General features: G+C 36.4%; 1 long non-coding RNA gene and 1 pseudogene across 2 annotated transcripts; both read left to right on the top strand.

Annotated features, from left to right (window-relative positions):
* The first annotated feature begins 878 nt into the window (after positions 1-878).
* On the top strand, positions 879-6,131 carry LOC141460993 (uncharacterized). 2 transcript variants are annotated; one of them, XR_012462454.1, is made up of 3 exons: positions 879-2,101; positions 5,256-5,424; positions 5,570-6,131. It is a non-coding gene; the product is annotated as an uncharacterized lncRNA (long non-coding RNA). The 2 variants fall into 2 exon arrangements; XR_012462453.1 differs by having other exon boundaries at positions 1,758-2,101; positions 5,294-5,424; positions 5,570-6,129.
* A 1,835-nt stretch (positions 6,132-7,966) lies between these two features.
* Positions 7,967-8,093, top strand: LOC141461532 (U4 spliceosomal RNA; annotated as a pseudogene).
* The last annotated feature ends 2,095 nt before the right edge of the window (positions 8,094-10,188 follow it).

The raw sequence follows: 10,188 nt of genomic DNA on the forward strand, positions 1-10,188 counted from the left end.
TTGTTACGTCATTTAATGATTCATTGAAGTTTAATTAACTGTTTATTATTATTTACTTTCTATTTAATAGAATAAATAATTTAATTTAACGAACTGAGAATTTGTTAGAATCTAAGATGAATTTTGTTAGTAGCGTTAATATAATGCACTTCAAAGAATGATATCCTTTCATTCGAAAGATTTAATAGCAACTTGAACTAAAGATTCTTAAAGTCGTTGATGAGATTTTTTATTTACAAGGTTTTTAGACGTTGGATTCAAGAAATGAGATGCCTTAGCTAGTAAAGTCAGCCTCCAATGACAGCATACCCAATGCAGTAAACAAATACTTGTGCAATCTGTTACCCTTCATGCATATTAGACACTATGAGATATAAATAAATTTAGTTTATTTAACCAGTTAAGCGCGTTCGACGTGTATACACGTCAAACCAAATCACTGATACGGTGCGTTCGACGTGTATACTCTTTATGAAAAATATAATATTGCCATTAACTATAAAAACTCGAAATTTTAATAAAATACCATAAGAATATTATTTGGTGGGATATTTCCTTTATCTTACCAATAGAACTGCCACGTATTTTTTTTGGTGGGAGCCAGCCAAATGATAAGTGGTTGGTACATGTATGGTCACCGTATTAGAGATTGGGAAATTACGCACACAAATAGAAGCTCTCAACCCTTGTGCAATGTCCGTTTTTACCTTAGATAGAGATTCAGACCTCTGTACGAGCATGATTTCATTTTGCACAGAATTCAAAAGCTCTTTTCTACCTTGTATAAGCTCTTAGTTAACTAGAGCAATGCATACGTGAAGCGGTACAAGATTTTGAATGAGCCCAGAATGCTCTGTAATCTCAAGCCCCAGAGATTGCAGAAAAAGTCGTTTGCAGTGACTATATTATGACGTAAACTTTTAGTTGTTTTGCCCTGCGTCATTGTCATTGTCTCATTTTAATTCCGCACACTGTGCGGGGGTTTTTAAAACTAAATTCCACGCTTAACTTGTTAAAAAATATCGCATATTTATATTATATCAGTAAAAACTTCTCACAACAAAGTATTCTAAATATCGGAATTATATGTACCTACCTGTAAAATTAAATAAATTGTTGTAAAGTAGTTTGAAAGTAGTGGTTATTTTTTTCCAACTACCAATTAAGTGTTGTGGACGAAGACGTCTAGCAAATATATTTTACTACAAAATGATTTAGAAAAAGTATAGTTTTAATATAATTCCGCAAATCATTAAAATCAATTGATAGGTCATCGTTAGAAGATAAATAATAATTTATTTTGGTAACCTTTCAAAAATAAAATTAAATTAAATTAACTTCTAGTCTCCCTTAAAACATATTTTACAAAAATTATGCGAATCATGTTTCATAGAAAGAAGGTTACAGAGTAGTTTTTTTTAAATTCATCACTAGAGCTAGCCGCCGACTTTAAAAAAAATTTGATCGTGACTAGTATTTCGGCTAATATAATATATTTTCCAAGACAAACTCTTAAAGTTAACAAAAATTGTTGACTATTTTTCTCCAAATATATATTTTTTTTAACCAAACTTAACAAACGCAATATACAAATATGTGTACAGTATCAGTTTAATTACGTCATATTTATAATTAGATGTACAATATTTATCATGGCATTCCCAGTTTATACAGAAATGAAGTAACAAAAATAGATAACGAACTTTACAGAGATATGAAGTAGAATTATATATGTTTGTGCGTGTGTATGACAGTAAACACTTATCTTTTTGTATAACGTGTGAGTGTAATTGTGTGGTTTAGAACAGGACCGTGCTGTATCTCCCCGCTAGGAGGCGGGAAAACTTACTGTCAAGTATTTCTCCCGGGCGCGGGAACACAATACTTATTAACCTTCCCCTACTACAAACCACAATTCTCTCTCTAAAAGTATTGTTATCAACAAAATGAGTGTTCGCTGGTAAATATTCTCTAACTGATATAAACTAATTAAGGTTAAGTTTACCTAACAAACTACCTAATCTTAATTTGGTTACCTAATTCAATATCAGCTATTTTATATTTAAGAAGAATTTTTGTTTTGTTGTGAAATATTGAGTAGGTAAGTTAAATTTTTAAATTGTTTTCTATTTGTTCGTACTATTTTTTTTTAAAAAAACTTTTCTTTAAATTTCAATTTTTTTAAATGTACGTATGGTGGAGAGGGGGCACATTTGAACAGAATTTACATTTTCTGTTACAGAGTGCCCAGAATCGTATTATTGAACCTTTTTATTTTGTTTTCTACAACTTTCAAGTCTTCTTAACAGAGCTATATCAATAAACAGTTGATACTTTACATAATATTTATATTTTTTTAATTTAAAAACGTTTTAGCTTTGAACACAATATAAAATAGAAAGAAATGATATTACTTTACTCTAAATCTACCTTCTGTCAGTTATTTCTCTCACTACTACATTACTTTCTCTCTTAAACCACTGAAATCTAGTTCAAAAATCAAGAATGACTCAGTTCGGGATGTTGTAGCCGAAGTGTGATGGGTTAAGGAAGTTTGAACAAAATATTCGGTTTGTTGCGCTTCTTAATGTAGGTTCGAGGACCACTTGCCCCTTCTCTGCGATTAAACAAAAAAAAAAAGTCACAAACTTGCAGGTCGGTAGGGCACATTTTGACTGTGATGTTGAAATGTGGTGCCCCTCTCCTTCTATAAAAGAAAATATAATATCCAACACTTTTTGCAAGCAAATAGTCTTTTGTAAATACTAGATTTAAAAATACGAATTCCAAATGGTAATATGGACTAACAATACTTACACCTTGTCCACTACAATCTTCACAATACACTTCCCAAAGCTGCAACAAAATTTTTTACTTCCACCTTACAAAATATAACATTCTTCAATTCTGGACTTTACCAAACAATGAAAACGGAAGGGTAACTCTGTCAATTATACAGCAGGTCTACCACAACATGTGGAGAAAATTACCAATCATAAATGTTTTAAATATTTGGCGAGAAATTGAAACTGTTCAAAGGTGCCCCTCTCTCACCTACTCCAAATTTTTCCGTTCACATTAATATATGCTATTGGCCTTAATTTACCTAATTGATTTTTTAAGTATTTACAAAAAATGGTCCGTTTCTGCCCTGGTTTATACACAATACTGAATTAGTGTTGTCTTGGGATAAAACTGGATTGCACAGCCTCTTGAATTTTGAAGGCTATTATTTTTAAATGAAGAAAAGATACAGAATCTCATGTTGCATATCACTTTAACAGCTATAATGCTAGTTATTTGAGTTATTATTTACACAATAACGTGATGCCTATTTTTTTTTCAGACGGGCTTTACGTCTAAGCAAAACTTATTTAATTTAAATTTCATGTGTTACCATTAAATAAAATCTAAGGTTTAAACTGGGATTCGAACCCATTACCACAATACATCCTAGCTTTAAAGGCCTCGCCCTTAACCGCTCAGTTATTGTGGACCTGATTTATACAATTACGTTCGAAGTGTATTTTTATTTGCTTTAGCAGATAAGGAAAGTACAACGATGTTGCTAAATTTTCAAAATCGATTTTTTTTTAATCGATAATATCCATTATGAGTTTTGTGAGCACGATATAGTTTTTTAAAGATAGTAGTTTAGGTGTGTGAAAAAAATCGGAATCTGAAATTAAACATTTATTTGGTCCTCAGGAGATCGCCCTGTATCTTAGTTATTAAATACCTCTATTGGGAATGCCACTGTACTGATTTGATCTAAGATTATCTAAAAAATAGCTCTAATAATTCACTTTAAATATTTTTAGGACAATTCGATTCAGTTTAGAGCGAATATGGTAGTACGAGGGTCGTTTGAAAAGTCCGTGCAAAGTCAGAGAGATAGCACCACTGGCGCGTATCGAGGTTATGTTCAGTTAGCAGCATCTCTTGGAAGAACACACACCAAGTTTCAGCCAGATCAGTCTATTTCTTTTGTGTTTGGCATTCGTTTGAATCGAGAAGTCGAGTGATTTTCAAAAAATGGACGAAAAAGAATTTCGTGTGTCGATTAAACACTACTTTATGAAAGGCAAAACGCCTCAGGAGACTAAAGAGAAGCTTGATAAACATTATGGTGACTCTGCACCTTCGATTAGAACAGTTTATAAGTGGTTTCAAAATTTTCGGAGTGGCCATATGGGCACAAGTGACGCTGAACGTTCTGGACGCCCTGTTGAGGTTACTACTCCAGAAACCATTGATAAAATCCATGATATGGTGATGGATGACAGAAGAGTGAAGGTGCGTGTGATTGCTAGTGCTGTGGGCATCTCGAATGAACGGGTACATAATATTTTGCATCAACATTTGGACATGACAAAGCTATCCGCAAGATGGGTGCCGCGATTGCTCACTCTTGACCAAAAACGAAATCGTGTGAAGTGTTGCAAGGACGGTTTGCAGCTGTTCCAGAAGAATCCGCATGACTTTAAGCGTCGTTTCGTCACTGTGGATGAAACATGGATACATCACTACACTCCTGAGACCAAAGAACAATCTAAACAATGGGTTACCAAGGGGGAATCTGCGCCAAAAAAGGCGAAGACCGTTCCTTCGGCCGGAAAGATTATGGCGACTGTCTTTTGGGATTCGCAAGGAATAATCCTCATCGACTATCTGGAAAAGGGTAAAACTATTACAGGTGCATATTATTTATCGTTATTGGACCGTTTGAAAACCGAGCTGCAAGAAAAACGCCCACGATTGGCCCACAAAAAAGTCCTTTTCCATCACGACAACGCACCAGCTCACACCTCAGCAGTTGTGGTCGCAAAATTAATGGAAATAGGGTTCCAACTCGTTTCACATCCTCCCTATTCTCCAGACTTGGCTCCCTCGGACTACTATTTGTTCCCCAATATGAAGAAATGGCTGGCGGGAAAAATATTTTATCAAACGAGGAGGTGATTGCAGAAACGAATGGCTATTTTTCAGACTTGGACAAATCCTATTATTCGGAAGGGATCAACAAACTAGAGCAGCGTTGGACGAAGTATATAAGCCTAAAAGGAGGCTATGTTGAAAAATAAAAAAGGTTTACCCCAAAAAATTAAGTAGTTTTTATTTTTGCACGGACTTTTCAAACGACCCTCGTACATACCCTTCTTTCGTACTTCAGCATAATGTACAGTACTGTGTCTTATACATTATAAAGAAGGTTGAGTGTTTTGTTGGAATTCTGAATTAGAAGATATTTTTAGTTTTTTGAGGTCTAACAATTTTATTTCAACTCATCCAGAGTGGGAAAAAGTAGAGGGGACATCTTTTGTCGTCATCCACAAATATTTTTGGAAACAAATGGACACATCAATCATTATGACTAATAGCCAATTCTGAGCGGCAACAGATTACCAACTCAACCATCATTTCGTGAGTACTTACAGCTAAAAAATTATCAACAACTAAAGAAGTTTAATAGTTGATTATGTCACCGCAGCTAACGAGGCATTCACTGAAAACATTGGAAAATGCTTTGAATGAGATGATATCTGTTCTTTTGTGGTATCTGTTTCAGTCTTGCAGATGATAAAGAAGAGTTCCTGGAAGTTGTACGTTTAAGTAGAGCGGTACGTCTTATGTGCCAACCATTTATATGTTCTGTGTGCACTTCTTGTTCTTGTGGGCAAGAGCTGACCAAGAAATGGTGACACAATAAATTGCTGCTGCAACATAAAGCGCCGTGCAAAAACAAAAGGAGTCACATGCTAAAGCAAAGATGATCGTTTTGCTTCAAGACAATAACCTGTCCATAGAAGGCCTGTTGGATCATTTGGATGGCAACAACTAGATCACACTCCGTATAGTTCTTGTCTAGCAGCGCCCAGTGCCTTAATACCTGTTTCTGCATTCGAAGATGCATCTGGGGTTGGCCACAACGACGACAAAGATGAGGTCAAAACGAACGTGTTGCAGTGGTTGTCAAATCAACTGGCATACTTCCTTAAGGATGGAATTCAAAAAGGTGGTTGTAGGATACGATAAGTGCCTTAATATTAGTGGTAATTATGTAGAAAAGTAGATTAAGGTTCAGGCTTTCATGTAAAAATAAAATTGTATGAAAAGTATACTCGTTTTTCTCGTAGTTTTTCTCGCAGTTTTCCCAGGTATCCAATAATTGAGCAGAAGTCTGAATTTTTTTTCTAAAATTAGAGCAATTGAAAATCAAATCAGCTGACTTCTTATAATCATTTTGTTAATTAATTTAGAAAATAAAGCAATTAAAATTCCTCACGTAATTCATATAAAACGTGATAATCATTTTTTAATGAATGAATTATAATCAGAGCCACCGAGGAAAAATAAAATAAATAAATAACTAATAAAAGAATATTGATATGGGACAAATTTTATAATATTGTGCGATAAGATTAAATTTAGTCTGTTAATAACTGAGGAAGGACAAACACATTAATTTTAGATAATGTCCTTTATTTTTATATTACTGAACATATGATTCAAAGTTGAATGTGTAATCGAGACATATGATATTTTAATTATTCTTAAATTGATTTGTGTTTTTTAACTATCCTCTTTGTTTTTTTTAAAAAAGTACCAAACTGGCACTGCAAAATATACAACTAGGTACTGCGTCCTTCAATTAGATCTATACAGCTTCCTTCATTAGCGATCCTGCAGCACGCCCTGTGATGAAACAACTCAGTCTGGACTCTAGAGTTCTTAGTGGGAGCCGGCTGTAAGGGATAACTACATCCAGAGGCCAATTCCATCCTTATTCCCACGACTGAGGAGATCTTGAAGGTTTAAGGATCAACTTACCTTTACTTCAACCCTGATAACTACACATACACACACACACACACACACACACACACACACACACACACACACACACACACACACACACACATATATATATATATATATATATATACGGGTATACAGGGTGACCAGAGTTATATGCTCCACCCACTTTCTTTTAAACGGCGGGAAATTTCGAAAAAATAAAAAACACGTATTTAATCATTTTTAGTCTAGTTTATTTTCAGTGATTGACCCATTTTTTTAAACCCCTGTATCTCGAGATACAGCATCCAACTTTTGTTTTTCAAATGGAACTTTATATTTTTTGTTGCATATTTTTGTAGTATTTGAGCTTCTAAAAACAACCAAAAAATTTTTTTTGAAATCGGTTAGGTTTTTCAAAAGATATGGTAATTTAAAATATGAAACACAAACAGTTTACTGTCAAAATTACGTTAATTTTTTCAAAGAATCTGTTCAAACTGGGCACAATCAACGGATAGACAAGCCAAAACTCTGGACTCCCACGCTTTGCTCGTAGCAGCACTTATGGTGGCGAAGTCATGTTCTAGGCAGGCTAGAGTTATTCGACGTTCAGGTTGTTTTTTCTATAAACGTTTGGTGTGAAGTTTTAGGAAATCAACTCAACGGCCCATACTTCTACAGAGAGAACTTAACTGGTGAAAGGTATCCAACTTTTTTTTAAGAGACATTTTGCCAGTTCTGCTTGAAGATGTTCCTCTACGACGTCGGCTAGATATGTATTTTCAACAAGATGGTTGCTCGGCACATAATGCGAGAGTGGTTCGAGGTTACCTGGACAGAAATTTCCATGAAAGTGCATTGTCCCATCCAATGGCCACCTCGATCTCCAGACTTAACCCAAATGGACTAATTTTTTTTGTGGGGATACCTAAAAAAATTAAGTGTAAAGTAGCCTTAATCCCGTGGCTTCAGTCGATGATCTGAAACGTCGAATAACTCTAGCCTACCTAGATCTTGACTTAGCCACCATAAGTGCTGCTACAAGCAAAGCACTTTTTTTTTGCGTACCCCTAAACAATCTTTCGCGTACCCCAGGTTGGGAACCGCTGCTATAGATTAAAGAGCCATTTCCTTAACGCTGTTATAAGGTACCCTAACCTAACCTTACCTTGCGAGTGGCAATATCGTAACCAGTGAAGGTTTCCTGAGGTGCGATTATTGCTAGTTGAAAACTAAGTACATTTATCAAATATCATGAACGTAACACAATTTATGGATCCTATTTTCAGATATCAATATAAGTTTTTTCTAGCATTGCCATGTTTTTAGCAAAAGGTTCTATATAAATATTCTCTTTAGACTTTCTAATCAACTATTTAGGAGGCAGTGAATAAAACATAGTGAATAAATTGCGTAAAACTTAAACCATAAATTGAAGAAAAAAAAAAAAATCCTTATCCTTACAAAAAATTTAAAATTTTTATAAAATGATAACGGACTGAACTGTTATCGATAGAGAAATAAGTCAATATTTGATAAGAATGTAATACAAACATGGAATTATTCTGGCAGACAAGTGGAAAAAATATGTAGTGTGTTTCTTGTTACATTACTTAACGCTGCGTAGGTTTTAAAAAAATAAATAACTTTCCGCTTTAATACAAGCCAGGGGATCCATTCATTCGTACAATATGTAGTCAAGGGAAGGGATTAGCTATAGGGTTAGCGTAAGGGATTCCCACGCAAAGATCACGGGTTCGAATCCAGCTGCTGGCTCCTTAGATTTTTCACTTCCTTAGAGCTTCTTGTAGCTCATTGTCCGGTGAGGCCGGAAGTGCACTGAAAAAAGCTCCGGGCACCAATAACCTCAGATGTTGTTGCGCCTTAAATCATAAAAATAAATGAAGTCGATGTAAATTTCATTCATTTTATTTATTACCATTTTTGGTTTCTGGACATATGATAGTAATTGGAACAGTAAATTGTTTGAAGAGTTAAGGTGCCTTAAAAGGCTTTTAAACCAAAGATTTGATTTATTTATTTTAGACGATGTCAACAAACAATGACGAAACGAGCGAAACTGCTTTACAGACTACTTGGACGACACTCCAAATTGCCCATAGAACTCAAACGCTTAATATACAGTACTATTCTCAAACCTATGTGGACTTACGGACTAGAGCTGTGGGATTCAGCCAAACCTACAAACATACGGACTGTACAGACATTTCAGACTAAAAACTCCTCCGACAGATAGCTGACGCTCCTTTCTACAGTGGCTAAACTCACCCTTCACACCGACCTCAACATTCTCTTTATAGACCAACTCGCCAAGACTAAATTCCAAAAATTCCATACTGCTCTCTCGACTAGCTCTAATCCTCTAGTATGTACTGTCTCTCGCTTCCTCTGACAATCCTCTTAACAATCCACCTCGCAGACTGAAGATCTGAACGTAATTCTTCTCTTATAAAGAGTGCTATCTCTGGGTAGTTTCTCTCCTCCTGCTCTCCTCCCGCACCAGTTCATCATACTCTCCTCCACACATCCTCCTCTCTCCTATAGAGAGTGCTATCTCTGGGTAGTTTCTCTCCTCCTGCTCTCCTCCCGCACCAGTTCATCTCTCTCTTCTCCTCACACACTCCTCTCTCCTCCTCACATTCTCCTCTCTCCTATAGAGAGTGCTACCGCTGGGAAGCTTCTCTCCTCCTACTATCCTCCCGCACCAGTTCATCACTCTCTCTCCTCACATCCTCCTCTCTCCTATAGAGAGTGCTATCTCTGGGTAGTTTCTCTCCTCCTGCTCTCCTCCCGCACCAGTTCATCATACTCTCCTCCACACATCCTCCTCTCTCCTATAGAGAGTGCTATCTCTGGGTAGTTTCTCTCCTCCTGCTCTCCTCCCGCACCAGTTCATCTCTCTATTCTCCTCACACACTCCTCTCTCCTCCTCACATTCTCCTCTCTCCTATAGAGAGTGCTACCGCTGGGTAGCTTCTCTCTTCCTACTTTCCTCCCGCACCAGTTCATCACTCTCTCCTCCTCACATCCTCCTCTCTCCTATAGAGAGTGCTATCTCTGGGTAGTTTCTCTCTTCCTGCTCTCCTCCCGCACCAGTTCATCATACTTTCCTCCCCACATCCTGCTCTCTCCTATAGAGAGTGCTATCTCTGGGTAGTTTCTCTCCTCCTGCTCTCCTCCCGCACCAGTTCATCATACTCATCAAATTTACTGATGGTATACGAGAACTATGCATGCGCCAAATCCTAACGACCGACAGCTGTGCAGCGTAAAGCCATCTCTTTCGATTGCAGCGTCTCACGTGTTTATAGAGAAATCTGTCTGACCGGAACCGTCGTTTGTGTAAGAGGTGTTAGTTTCGTTTTG

The sequence above is a fragment of the Rhodnius prolixus genome, unplaced genomic scaffold, assembly GCF_049639745.1.
Source record: "Rhodnius prolixus isolate KJV_2025 unplaced genomic scaffold, Rpr scaffold_6, whole genome shotgun sequence".
NCBI lineage: Eukaryota > Metazoa > Arthropoda > Insecta > Hemiptera > Reduviidae > Rhodnius > Rhodnius prolixus.